Below are 14,869 nucleotides of genomic sequence, written 5' to 3' on the forward strand. Positions count from 1 at the left end.
AATACGGGACAATTATGCAACAGAGCTGCACGAGCAAAATATTAACGGTGAACGTGGACACGAGGTCCAACTCACCAAGGAAAACGAAATCCTGTAACTAGCTTTTAAAGAAATAGAGAGACTTAAGTATATGATAAGTGTTAAGCACAACGGTAAAGAATTTGATGCGAATTCTGAGCGCTCGTTTTGATCGTCGCGATCGTCCAGATCTAGAGGAAGTAGCGCCCGCATGAAAGCTTTAGCAGAGGCGAGGAAGCCGAATATGCACACATTTTGGCCGAAAAACAAAAGGAACTCGCTTTACTAACTGCAGACAAAAACGCGACATTAGCCAAAGCAAAACTCTATGCGATAGAACAAGCGATAAACGAGGAGGAATTTCGGAAAGGGCCCGTAGAAAAAAACGAATGGAGAGAACATCACGGGACAGTCAGGCCATTCCTCCCCGCACTCGAAAGCGATAGGCCAAATGTACGCAACGCCATAGGGCCCAAAAACACACCCAAACCACACACCATGTCGTCATTCCACCTCCCACGGTCAGAGAACGTACCAAAAGAATCAACAACGCTTTGCCCTACCCAGAACACATAGAACCCCAAGACACGATGTTTACCAATCAGGGCCATGACAAAGACGTCAATTACCATCCCATCATATCAACACCTGATATGATACAGAGACATCACGCATAGCCAAGTAATATATTCGCTAACGACGGTCAATAACCAAATAGTAACGAGCTTAGCACGTCAACACTTACCAATTTCTGAGCCCATTATATTTGACGGCGACGCCACGCTATTCCAGCCTTCAAAGCTATGCTTTCTGATGCGATAGTTTCACCGACCCAAGAGATAAACTATCTAAGAAAATTAAACAGCAGGCCCCCGCAAGCCCTGGTCGACAATTATAGAAATAGATTCCATTATCCCGCCATGCTACTTGGGCAACTCTGGGTCGAATTAGAGAAGCGCTTTGGCAGTCCCGCGATAATAAGCAACTCGCTCCTAGAACGACTGAAAATTGCCGCCCGCTTTAGTGAAAACCAGCCAGAAAAATTGCAACAGTTTGCCGATCTCTGCGCTGACGTCGAGAGCCAAGTCGAACAACTACCAAGCCTTGCCTGCCTTAATTTTGCGAAGGAGATGCAGCCGGTAATTAAAAAGCTACCAAAATCTATATGTGCAAAATGGGAGAAAGAGATAGGGAATTTCTCTGACGCTAACGGCGGCGCTTACCTCCCATTTGAGGCGCCGATGGCCCTAGAGAAGTCTACTACCTGTTCACATGCAGCAACGAGAGAGCGAAAGAGTGGTAGACGAGTTACAGGCATCCAGGCTCGATCAGTTAGCGGAGCTGCATTTTCGCTGCCTACACTCGTTGTGTGTGACGTTATTCCAGGGGACAAGCTCGAGATCCCCACACCTGAAATGGCGAGGAGCTTCCAGCGCCTTAAACCAATCGCCGACCAGATGTTAAGTTGAGATGCGCCAGAACTACTTAAAGTGAGAGAGTTCAAGAATGGCCCGGGAGGAGCCACATGGGCACAGCGACTGTGTGTGGGACTAGCCTTGGATGGACCATCAGCGGCCAGATGTGCCTCGATTTCCGAACAGTCCCACACACATCCTAAGCCGCCACACCCATGTGTCCAACCATATGCTACAGGAGACCGGGGAGATGAAACGAGAGTACCTTGGGTTCATAGGAAAAGTCCTCGAAAAAGGACACGCCTCCCCCATTCCCCACGATGAGCCCCCGCCAAAACCAGGCAATTCCTGGTACCTAGTGCACTTCGCAACCTATCACAACATTGAACACACCTTAAAAGTAGTTCTTGATAGCAGTTGATAATTTCAAGGAATCTCACTGAATAAAGTACTTAATGAAAAACCTTATAGGCGTATTGATGCGTTTTCGAAAAGAAAACACTGGTGTCATGTGCGCAGAGAATAAATGTTTCACTCCTTTCTTGTCGACCCCTCTCACAAAGATTTCCTCCGCTTCCTGTAGTTTGAAGAGAACACAGCCGGAAACAGCCCCAGCCCAGCGATAGCCACATACGGCCTCTGTAGAACTGCGGCGGATGGAGAGGAGGAGTATGGCAAGGAGGCAAAGAATTTTATCTGCCGCAACTTCTACGTCGATGACGGACTGGCTTCGCTTCTAACAGCCCAACAAGCGATAGATCTAGTTAAAAAACACAAGCACCCTAGGCTAACCTCAGACTCCACAAGGTCGTATCCAACTCGGTAGAATCCATGGAAGCATTCCCCGCTAAAGACAGAGCAAAGGATTGCGTGACCTTGACCTGCGTCAAGACGTCCTAGAGATGGACTCTCGAGGGAAGGAAAATACTACAAAAGCTATTGCTTATGGGTAAACAAAAAAGCAAAGACGACTCCCCATGTCATGGGACGACCTGCTCCCCACCACGATGAAAGACTGATGGGCAAGATGGAAAGACTCGCTCTCAGACCTCCAAAATGTGTCGGTACCCCGCTGCTACCACCCAAAAATTTTTGCCACTGTTTCCACGGCAGAACTACATGTGTTTTCAGATGCGGGTCAAGGCGCGATCGGGACCGCCGTTTACCTCCGACTCGTGAACGAATTGAAAAAGGCATCCGTCTCCCTAGTGTATAGCCAAGCCAGAGACGCACCAGCAAATCCAACCATCAAACCCAACCAGCAAACCACACCTAGAGCTATGTGGAGCAGTCCTTGCAGTACAAGCCGAACAAAAGGTTATGAAAGAGATCGACATCGAGATATCCCAAGTCAAGTACTAAAACGACTCGAATGTAGTACTCAGTTACATAAAGAATGAAAGCCGGCAATTTTATGTCTATGTAGCCAACATTCAACAGAGAAAGCTTGTCTAACTGACTAGCCGCAGCCCCTCTCACCTGCGATGCTTCTAAGCACGAAAGAGCGCCCGACTGGACCTCTTCCAGGCCGTTTCTTACCCACAGACATCTACGCACGTCGCCGTGTTATCCGTGCAGATGATGACAAAGAGAGCCAATAGTAGGGTAGAGTAGAATAGAATAGCAATGATTGAAATCCTTGGGCTAGGAATGTAATGAACATGGAAAATACAAAAAAAGAACATTGATTTAATATCAACGGATTAGATAATTAAGATAATTGTTTAGTTAAGCTACCGCGGCTCCCTCTATTTTGAGCACAGCCACCCTTTCCTATGATAAGACTAATGAGATTTATTTTAGTTTACGCATTTCCCTTTGAATAAGAGTTTAGGAATCTTTAAGAGTTGAGCAGAGAAATCGAAGAGAGAAGAGCTGAGTTGAGAGCCAGAGAAGCAGAGTTAGAGGAGTCAGAGTGGAGTTTGAAGAGTTACAAGCTTACTTGGAGTTGTATTTGAATTTGTAAATATTGATTTTGCCTTTTTGTGATTTACGGAACTGGCTGTAAGCGTTCGCTTTTTACCCTAAATTTGGGAATTGTTAATTACTTCGTAGTTATCACCGCATGTGTTCGATAGTTGGACGAGTTGATTGTAATAAACGCTGTTAAATCAAGCTTGGATGACTGTTCTACACTGTGGTTGACACTACGAGTCCACTGCACACTTCGCTGCTTAGGAACCGCTTACATGTTCATCAACCACGTACATGTTCATCAACCACGTACACGTTCATCAACCACGTACACGTTCATCAACCACGTACATGTTCATCAAGCACGTACATGTGCATCAAGCACGTACATGTTCATCAACCACGTACATGTTCATCAACCACGTACATGTTCATCAACCACGTACATGTGCATCAACCACGCACATGTTTATCAACCACGTACATGTCCATCAAGCACGTACATGTTCATCAAGCACGTACATGTTCATCAAGCACGTACATGTTTATCAAGCACGTACATGTTCATCAAGCACGTAGGAGGCATATAAGCACCTGACAGCGCAACCCTATAGTGAAGGGAAATGGCAGCTTAGAGAACAGTGACATTGAATGCTCAGATGGATTTGTTGAGGCAATACCTCCTCTAATGGTTGGTGAGGGGAAGCAGAGAGCAGCTAGAAGTCCTACACACACCTTTATGCCCTCCCGAGATACAAGAGATGAAATCTACAAGTCACGCGGTAGACTGCGTGACCACAAGACCTCAGAAATGAAGTCTTTGCAGCATGCCCCGGCGTCGTCAATCTACATTAGCAAAAGTCTAACGAAAATAAATCCTTATTCAAGAAAGCCTTAATCTGCAGAAAAGACCTCAAGTACGACTTTATCTGGACTGTCAATGGAAAGAGTTTCCTTAGAAAGCACACAGACATTAATTTACACGATGAAAGCTCCGAGTATGAGGATTCTTCCCAGGAGGAGTTTTTGCCAAGCCAGAGTAAAGTCCAAAAACTCTCGAACGACAGCTATTTGTCGCTAAATCATCGCAGCTAACAAATCTTGTTGATCAGGTCAACCGTAATTCTCGATGTGCTACACCAGGTTGCCAAGGTACAACATAATTTTGGTTTGCATGCTTTGATTTTGACTGTTATTGATTGACAGGCAACGGCGTCCTTGCATTGTAAAACACTCACTAGACGATGTTGTTTGCACTGTATAAGCTTACATAAAGCAAGAGACTCCAGGTCCCTGACCCTCATATTACCCTTCATATTATAATTCCAAGCTAAACATATTGAAAAAAAAAAGAACTATTGCATATAATTTTCTAGTAAAAAGGCAAAAGAAAATCGATCATTCTAATTCCATCCTGACCATTATACTCAGATATTGATATACTGTTTTTTTTTTAGGCATATTGATTCCAGCAAAGATAGATACTGTTGGCCTTGGTGGAACTATAAATGTTCTTTATGTTTGTAATGGCTGCACCAACAGACGCTTGAGTTTTGAAGGATCATTGGCTGTTGAAGGTTCTCGTCGCACTGTGGTTGGTCTGGCCCTTGCAGTGGGGTTTATTGTTACTGGACATGGATTTTCTAAATTCCAGAAAACACTGAACAATTGCCTTGGGATACCCGCAATTTCCAAGAACAGATTTTACGAGGTGATTAAACTGATATATCCCCACATTGAAGAAATCGTAAACGAGATGTGCGAAGATGAAAAAGAAAAAATGAAAAAGACGAACAGTGTAGATCTTGGGAGCTGAGACCGTGCTGTCGTTACGTCAGACGGGGTTTGGCACAACCGTGGACACTTCAGTAAAAATGGGTCATTCATTGTAAAGAATTATATGACCCAAGGGCTTCTGTGGTATGGGAACAAATCAATGAGGGGAGAAATAACTGAGGAGGAAGAGGGTGAGGAATTGTACCACGGCACGGCCAAGTCTATGGAAGGAGTTCTTGCTGAGGAATGCTATGGACAGGCAAAAGAAGAAGGGTGTGATATTATTTGTGTTTGGCAGGATGGGGACTCTTCTTCAAAGAAGTCAGTTCATAATGTCTATGGGGAGGAACCCCCTCAAAGAGTATACAAGTGTGGTGGGCATGTGGGTAGATCCCACGGGAATAATCTGAAGGACTTTGCCAAGCAGAAGGCATTCACCAGTACCCATATTTCTAAATGGAAAGAACTGTTTCCAGAAATGGAGAACTTGAAGTGCCATTGCACACGCCATTCAAAGAACTGTGGTTGCTTTTCAAAGCAGTTTCTGAAAAATGCTAGAGTTAACCATTTTTGCTGTTTGCAGCAGTGTGACTCTCCCGAAGAATATGCTAGACGCATGAGAGCATTGAGCCAGCACCATGTTGTTGATAAACACTCTTGGGAGGGAGGGAACTGTGGTTTCCATCCAGAAACAGTTTGTTCATGTGGAGAATGCAAAGACGAATTTGAGTTGAAATGTGAGGGAATACCATATTCGACAAAAAACAAGTTGTCGTGTCCATTTCATCTCTTGGCCTACCAACTGGAGTGCGAGCTACGAGTTGCTGACGCGAAATCAGTAATACATCCTGAGATGGGCCGTGGCCATTCCAATCAGTGTGAGGCTCATTTCAACGTGCTTCCCCATTTTCGTGCTAAAGACCAAAGTCTCAATAGGTAAGACATGTAACAAAATATAGAAAGCAGACAGAATCTGGCATCATTATAAATCACCTATGCTAAAGGCACTATTTTAGAACATCCACTAAACAGTTTCAGTGAATGAATTGTGTTAGTATGAAAAATTATGCCCTGGACAGTTGTTTCAAAGGAAGGGTGCCTTGGGTGGAATAAGAAGTGGGATAAGTAATGAAAGATTCAATTTCATGCTTTTCGCTACATGTGTAACATACCAGTGCCCCCAGCCTTGTTTTAAATTAGTAATAAATACATAATAATTTAATAATAATTTTATTATTTATATAGCGCAAAATTCATTATCTATGTGATCTAATGCGCATTGGATGTTTCCCAATTTAGGTTGCACTATATTACATCAACAAACTGTGGGTTGGCCCAGGGAATATGACATGGTGCTGGGAAAATCGTGGTAAGGAATACCACTGGATAAAGGACCTTTACACTCGACTTCATCTGCCTGTGCTTCCTTCCATTGAAAAGGCGCTTGATAAAGCAACTGAGGACAGGATGAACCACCTCATGAAACAAAAGACAGAGGCAGCCAAGAAGCAGCGAATATGCAATAAGCAAGCAAGACAGGAAGACCAGGAAGAGAGAAAGAAGTGGAACAAAAGGCAGGCAGTGCTGCATACATATGGCACTGAAGATGATGACGAGTTAGATAATGATGATCCAGCACTGATAAGAGAGGCAGAGAGCATGCAATCAGCCACCCACCAGCGCACTTCTCACAAGGACTGTAGTGAGAATCCCAAAAACAAAGAGTAGAATTACACAACATGTTCAAGTTTATTATACACTTTATACAGCATACAAAATATGATAGATGTTCTAGTCAAGTTTATACATGAAAATGAGGCTGGTCAGTGTCAGACATTTACATGTTTTTCAGTTCTAGTCTTGGTTCTTTTTATCTAACACAGACATAACTAAAACTAACAGAAAGCCTGGGGCTGGTTTTTGAGGAAGATATTGATTTTAAAATAGTTTTATTATTTTTTTTTAAACATTTTATGATAGAGTAGTTTTAATAAACCTGTGAAACAAAGAGTGACAGGTGCTAATGCGTCGATAGTAAAGGGAAGACAAAAGCAAACAAAGGAAATAGAGCGTAATAAAGTGTTATACGCTAAAGTGTATTTTATGGGTTTTTTGAAAACACTTTTTTATAGAAAAGTAACTAATAAAATGTAGATAAATCAATAAAAATAGACAAAAAGAAATGGGAATTATTGCTTACCCAATTTTCAGTACACCAGAAACGTACATTTTTTTATTGTTCAATTTTAAAACTTGCCTGATGAATTCTGATAAAACAACTGGTTCATCTTAGCACGAACAACAACATATGTACAGTGATTTTGGCATAGAATACATATTGAATAAAAATATAATTTGAATACTCTTATTTACATTGTTACTTTTCACTTGTTGTAATAATATATGTGATTACAGAAAATACCAAAAGCTGCTATTAATAATAATCATATCGTAATGATTCCAATGAGTGCTCATTCAATGATACGGGGCTCTTGTGTGTGTTTATTTCATTCTCAGCGGAGAGAGAAAAACAAGGTCGATCTTTTACGAAAAACTGAAACAAAATTACTAAAGGTTGATACGTTACTACTTTTAGACGTATTTGTATGGAAGGGCAGAGTGCTCATTGGGAAGGGGGCGATAATTCTAAAAGACAAGGTCGAGAGGGGGCGCTTATTCGAATCATTACGTTTCTACTTCGTCTTTGGCCACTTTGCCTCGGCCAAAAGTGCAATGTTGATCTTGTATACCTAAAAAAATAATAACAAAAATACATGGGTGAATACGAATCCAAGGATACCGAAGCCGCATTATTTTTACAATGAAAAGAAAAATAATAAACAACTGTCATGTTATTGGCAGGGTTTGAGGAAAAACACAAAAAGATGAGAGACTTTTTGTTGTTCACTTAAAATCTAATGACACTTAACTACATTTGATTAGAGTTTTTCAGGCGAAACCTACCCACAGTAAGCACCGGAGGCGCTTGTAAAGCCTGGCGCGGCCTTCGTTAACCTTCTCCCCTTCTCGGAGGCGAAACTGCCTCAGAATACTCAGAAGTCCCGCGGGCGCCTTTCCAAATCTGAAATCAAAGGGGAATACTGATTATACACTAAAAATCGTCGAAAGACAATGATATACTTGTCTTACCCATTCCTTGCAAACTCGGCGTTGAATGCCAAGAAAGCTGCTTCGAGTTGCAAATTCTCAGCCGCCATGCTGAAGCCGATCGTGTTGCATGTGCCCAGCCGAAGGTGTGAACAAAACGTGGATATTATGTGACAAAGCGTCACTTCCTTCGAATCAGCAAAGTAAATTTATTTCCGGTTCCGGTAAAAGGCCCCATTTTCGTTCACTGATTCTGTATTCGCTTTTGGAAAAAAAAAATCGAAAAATTAGTTCGGATGTTCAAATTGCACATATAAATTGTACAAAACACGGCACTTTCGAGAAGAATGGAGATACCCGAAATTAGCCAGTGCTAGTACTTAACATAGTAACTTATACCATATCTTTTAATTTGTCTTAAGCTTATACAATATGTTTCACTTTTCACTATTGGAAATGCCCGATGTAGGACATTGGTAAGAATGGGTTCCTTCTTTGGTGAGTTTCCAAAGACGCGTGGCTACAATGGTATGTAGAAGCCAAGAATTCGGCCAAGAATCTGAAGCAAAAGATATTGACAGAAATGCTGGGTATCAGCAAACAAGTTGTAGGGTATATGTTGTCAGGATGACATTTGGTGGGCCAGGCACTGTTTGCCAGATTGATGAAGCAAATTCAAACAGAAAGCCAAGGTAAAGCTCAATTCAACCAGCAAAAACTCACCATTTTGTATCTTCAGCCAACAAAAGGCTGTGGAAATAGGGGTGTTTTGAACTTTAGAGTAAATGAAAGAGAGTTACTAAATTTGCAGCTTGCCCCACATAAAAACAATATACACCTATTTCAATAAAGGTTGTCGCAAATGGAAAATGGCGATTGTCGAATGGCAGTTCTACGACCAAAAGTAACCATGCGTATCAAAGAATATGAATAAATCAAAACATTTATCCATTAAAGGGTACCAATGCTTGGCCCTAGCATTGCTGGACTTTATTTAACACCTTTAATTTTACAAATAATTAGTAATTATAAGCCATTTACCATTTACCATTTGCACTGACAACCTTTTATGAAATAGGTGTATGCTATTCTTACATCATTACTTTTAGTAATGATGTAAACTTTACCAGGTGCAAAGCCACCTTAAAGTAGATTAAGGAGAGGCAGGGTGTGAAAAGGGGGGATATATGTAAAGTTTTCTTGGACAAACAAACCTGGAGACGCTGGCACAGCTGCAATGGTAAAACTTTTTACCCTTTTGTTGGCACTGTCTGTTTTCAGTTTTTTTTTTCATACAGTAATTACTCTCAAGTGCCTCAAGGATTAGATAACCATTTAAACCATGGATAGAAAACCATACTGTTGGATGATACTTGGCCACAATGAGCCCCTGGCCAGGGTGACACCCCGGGGCTTGGTGGGGGGACCAAGATGCCCTCATTTAACTCTTGAACTCAAAAAGTGTTTAAATACACCTACAAAGCAGACATAACACACCTTAAGACTCAGCCTTCATTGTTAGTGATAGGACAGAATTTGTTAAATAGTAACTTGGCACCGTTCAGCCCTTGTCTGGGCAGTGCAACGTATCCATACATATTAGCCCAAGCTTGGGCTCTGGAGAGGCCAGTTCATTGTAGCCGCTATCCCGTGAAAGCACAGAGGACAGCAGTCTGTGTGTTATAAGTCTGCGTTGAATTGGCAAGTGTTACAGGAAAGCTCATCTAAAGAAACAAGTTCACATCCATGTGCCGGCACTCAAAAAAATTCGTTCTGAGCAATCTGTAAAACACTTAGCCCCTTGCATAAACAATTCTGCATGTGACAAGAGAGAGATAAAGGCTCTTTCAATACAGGGTTGTAATGCTATAATATATGTCTTATCACATTTAATCTCATCCATCTATTTAAATATGTTATATATAAATATGAGTATTGTATTTAATATGTAATTATCAGTATTGTAGATGATCCTTCAAGATCCTTAAAGATTTTTAAAAAAATATAGAAAGGTATAGAAATATAAGGTGCATTTAAAAATCGAACACATCATACTGTAGTTCAATATGAAATGCTTATACAACTCATGATAACTTTAAATTTTATGATGCTGTTTTGATTTTATGATGCAGTGCAATACTAAACATATCTTGGTGTGTACAGTACATATCACATTCCCTGAATTGACAAAAACAATGCACTGAGGTGAAAAAGAAGGCCAGCTGGGTACTTGCAGTCCTCTAGAGGAACCTTGCTTGCTGCTCTAAGGCAGTGAAACAGCGCTTTCCTCGCCCTAGTGAGGCCAACATTGGAGTACGCCACTCCAGCCTGGTCGCCACACACACAAAGAGACATAAATAACATTGAATCGGTCAAGAGACGTGCAGCCTGCTTTGATTACCATATAATTGCTATATAAGCAATTTTTTTAAAGCCCAATTGAAAGATTAGTTTATAAAGGGAGAGATGCGATAGTATTAAGGTATTGGCACCTATTTTCGTCCAGGACCTTTTCTTGACCACACGAAAATATCAACTATTTAGTTATCTCTGAAGAACAAGGGGAAAATGACACAAAGAGTCGAAGAAGACGTAGGTAAAACATGCTTTCTCAAGCTTTTTACGAATGTTTATTTTTTCATTTAGCTTAGAGAATTTTTATCTTACGCATCATAAAAACATATAAAAAATTGTGTTTGATTGCACTACGCGAGGATTGCACTATTAGTATCTTATTACTATATAAGCAATTACCATATAATTGCTTTTTTAAAGCCCAATTGAAAGATTACTTTATAAAGGGAGAGATGCGATAGTATTAAGGTATTGGCACCTATTTTCGTCCAGGACCTTTTCTCGACCACACGAAAATGTCAACTATTTAGTAAACTCTGAAGAACAAGCAGAAAATGACACATCGAGTCGAAGAAGACGTAGGTAAAACATGCTTTCTCAAGCTTTTAACGAATGTTTATTTTTTCATTTAGCATAGAGAATTTTTATCTTACGCATCATAAAAACATACAAAAATTGTGTTTGATTGCACTACGCGAGGATGAAAAATGCTGTTCAAATTTTCAACATTTACCGATTGTGATGAAAATCGCTCGGCAAATCGACCATTCAGTTGTTGATGTCCCAGGGTGCTTTCTGGCCTTTGTTTCAGCCTTGGTTTCATGCTAGCTTTCATTGTTTAGGCCTCTGTCACGGCACCTTTTTTCAACCACTCGAAATGAAGCTTAAATTAGAATTGAATGGCACTTTGGCAAATTACATTTATCAGAGATTATTGTCTGCAGTATTTTAGCTAAAATGAAACAAATTTTCCGTGCTATTTTTCCAAACAGACGAGAATAGGTTCCGAGCGGACGAGAATACATGTAGGTTCGCATGGGCGAAAATAGGTTCAGCGAAGGCTTATTATTTACTTTAATTTTTCTCGGTAAAAAAGAATAGTCGAAGTTTACACAATTACTCTAACATGGAAGAAGCTCAACAATGCAAAATATTCTTCTTTGATTTGAGATTTTTGCCGCAAATAAGGTAGTGGTACCTATTATCGGACAGTGCCCTATTATCAGACACGAAAAAAATTGTAAATATCTCAAACAATAGGAAAACACGCCGAAAAATGACCCATCGAGTCGAAAAAACAACATTCAGAAAACATGTATTACGAAGCTTTTTACAAGTGTTTATTGTTTCGCAAAACTAGAAATAATTTTCTCTCATGCACCGCAAAATGGCGATTGAAATCCTCTCTTTGACTTGAATACGCGAGGAAGAAAAGAAGCCGTAAAAAAGTCCAAGATTTACTGATTGTGATGAAAGTCGCTTGGCGAATCCGCCATTTTGTTGTTGATCTCCCAGGATGCTATTTGGCCTCTGTTTCCTTAGACACTTCGGGATAGCTCGAATTGTTCGTACCTAACCTAGGTGCCCTATTATCGGACCGTCGAGCAATCATTGAACGATTCAACGTAAATTTGAGCGATTGATGAGCAAATGCGCATTTCGCCATGCAGTTTGTCATGTGCGAGATGCATGTGTTTTGAATCGCTTGCTACGGAGAAGAAAGAGTCTCAAACTAAAAACTATCGTGAGTTTTGCAAAGTACATATGTCAACAATAATTGCCTGCTGTATTTTAATGAAAATGAAGCATGATTTTCCCGTTGTTTTTTGAGAAAAAATCGGTGTCCGATAATAGGGCTAGGGTGTCCGATTATAGGGCTAGGTATCCGATAATAGGGCTTCAAAACAAGTAATACGAACGATTGTTTTCTCCTAAATTTAACCATCAATTTTTTGATAAATTGGTCGAATTATTATGTTTAATAGTCAGTGATTTCTAGCTGTAAACCTAAGACTCAATTGAGTTTTGTACGCGAGATATTTTAGCGTAAATCTAAAGTGTCCGATAATACATAGGTACCATTACCTATTTCAAAATAAAGTGGACGAGAATAGGTGCCAAATACCTTACCATTTTGCTGAAGCCTTGCCAACATTAATATTTAAGGCATAAAAATTAAGAACATATTTAAGAGGCTGCAAAGCCTATTATTTTTACCAAGCACCATACAACAACCTGTTTTAAACAAGTTTTAGGATAAGCTGATAACTTGGGAAAATGTGGTTTCTTAATCGCGTCTAGATGTTCGTACTCACTGGGCTGAATGAAATGTTGTTCCATTTCCTTTCTTTCCTTGCAGCTTTGTAAAATCTTTTCCTGTAAGATTGAAAGTTTGCTTCTACTTCATTTCCTTTATGTAGAACTGGATAATATGCGAGTAAATCTGAAGGAACTGAGAGGCAACCGAAATCAAAATGGCAATCAAAAAGGTGAATCCCATGATGCATATCGATCGCGCTCATTCCCAGAGCTCCTCGGTCATGCTGATACAGCGGAGGAGCCATTGAGGAGCGGAGGAGAGCTGTGGGAACGAGATTGATTGAGAATACCGCTTTTACTCGAATAAGCGCCCCCTCTCTTTCCCAGGTTTTATGTAACTGAGTAAAATGACTATCATAATGTAGTTCTAAGAAAGCACTGGAGCTCCTAGAAAGGACAAGAAAGAGAGTATTCAATGGATGAAAATTGTAAAAAGCTGCTTCAAGTTGATATAGAGAAAAGAAACTGATGAAGTATAAAATTGATATTAACAATTCGGCCTTTTGTTCGAAATTTGCCCTTTTAAATAAGCGCCTCCCTCAAATAAGCGCCTCGCTCCGTCTGACAGTCAAAAAGTTTTTCTATAAGCGCCGGGGCGCTTATTAGAGTAAAAACGGTACAGACCATACATTATAGTACAATTCAATGAACAAGAAACTTTATATTATACATAGCAACCATCAATATGGTTTGCTAACCTATGACCCTTTCTACTTAAATAAAATGCAATGATAAGGAAATATGCTCAGATACACAGGGAAGGCAGATTTTTAGAGCAACCAGCCAAAAGGGGGGGGGGGGGGGGGGGGGTAGACGCAGATCCCGTTTCCCGGGCTAAAATAAAGGCAAATCCAAACCCCAGTTCTATCCCTTTAGGACCCTTTCTAAGAAAACGCATTAAGCATTGTGTCTGGGCGTTTCTGCAATGAAAAGAGAAAAAATCAGAGAAAGAAATTAGACAACAGCAATTCCACAAGAATAACATGGGTAAACACACCCCACACTATGCTGCAAAGAACACTATAATCCATATGCAACTCACCAAAACGATCAACTTTATTTTTGTGGAGTGGGCAGAATATGGTCAATGGAAAAGAAGAGAAGGAGTTGGGGGAGTTCGAATTAACTTAGCCTACGTGTAGCCGCTGACTCGTTCTTATACCAGGGGCGGCGGAGCGGTCCCATAAGTAGGGGGGGCGAAAGTTAGGGGGGAGGGGTGGGTATTGGTTTCAGGTGGAGGGATGGTTTGTGGTTTCAGATTTTAAACTGTTCAACAAATTTGTCCTCGGTTGCCATATGTACCGCGTGAAACCCGTTGTTGGTTTAAAAAACGTTCATATATATAAAAAAAAATCCGCACAGAAAAGTGGTGGGGTGGGGGGCGACTTCCAAGAGTGGGGGGCTGGCGCCCCCCTGCCACTCCCCTTCTGCCGCCCCTGTATATGTAGGCCTGGTTCTAAATCCAAGGGAATTCAAACCCAGCAGAGTCGTTTAAATAACAAAAAATTCACGTTAATTACGCCTTAGCCTCAATCCATGAGGTATATACCTATTGGGGAATGCTTCTAAAATGTGTCGTAATTAGCGGTGAGTTAAAAAAACCGAGATATTGGAAATTATACAAATGGCTACTCCTGTGTAACAGAGTTCGTATAAAAAAATGTTACATTACGTTATCGATATTGTTTATCGTTCATGAGAATAAATAGAATATTTCTATGCAAAAACAAAAGTGTTTTCCATGAAGCAGATGAGTCACGCGTTGCGTGTTTGTTCTATTGTGTACATAATCCAGATTGGCCTAATTGATCTTTGCGAGATGCGAGAAATCAATCAAATTGTGGCTCTTGACGATAACCAATAGAACACAAAGAAAACGCTACATCGTCCAATCATAGCGTTTGTTGAAAATGTTCCGCTCCACTTCCGGCCGCAAACGCGTGGCCTCGTTTCCAAGGAAAGCG

General features: G+C 40.8%; 1 long non-coding RNA gene and 1 pseudogene across 2 annotated transcripts; one reads left to right on the forward strand and one right to left on the reverse strand.

Annotated features, from left to right (window-relative positions):
* Positions 1–1,662: 1,662 nt before the first annotated feature.
* LOC5514485 lies at positions 1,663–7,874 on the forward strand (annotated as a pseudogene).
* Positions 7,875–8,084: 210 nt separating this feature from the next.
* Positions 8,085–14,842, reverse strand: LOC125570108. 2 transcript variants are annotated; one of them, XR_007312468.1, is made up of 2 exons: positions 12,902–14,842; positions 8,085–8,493 (listed from the first exon to the last, which is right to left on the reverse strand). It is a non-coding gene; the product is annotated as an uncharacterized LOC125570108 (long non-coding RNA). The 2 variants fall into 2 exon arrangements; XR_007312467.1 differs by lacking the exon at positions 8,085–8,493 and adding an exon at positions 9,525–10,559.
* Between the last annotated feature and the right edge of the window lie 27 nt (positions 14,843–14,869).

The sequence above is a fragment of the Nematostella vectensis genome, chromosome 8, assembly GCF_932526225.1.
Source record: "Nematostella vectensis chromosome 8, jaNemVect1.1, whole genome shotgun sequence".
Lineage (NCBI taxonomy): Eukaryota > Metazoa > Cnidaria > Anthozoa > Actiniaria > Edwardsiidae > Nematostella > Nematostella vectensis.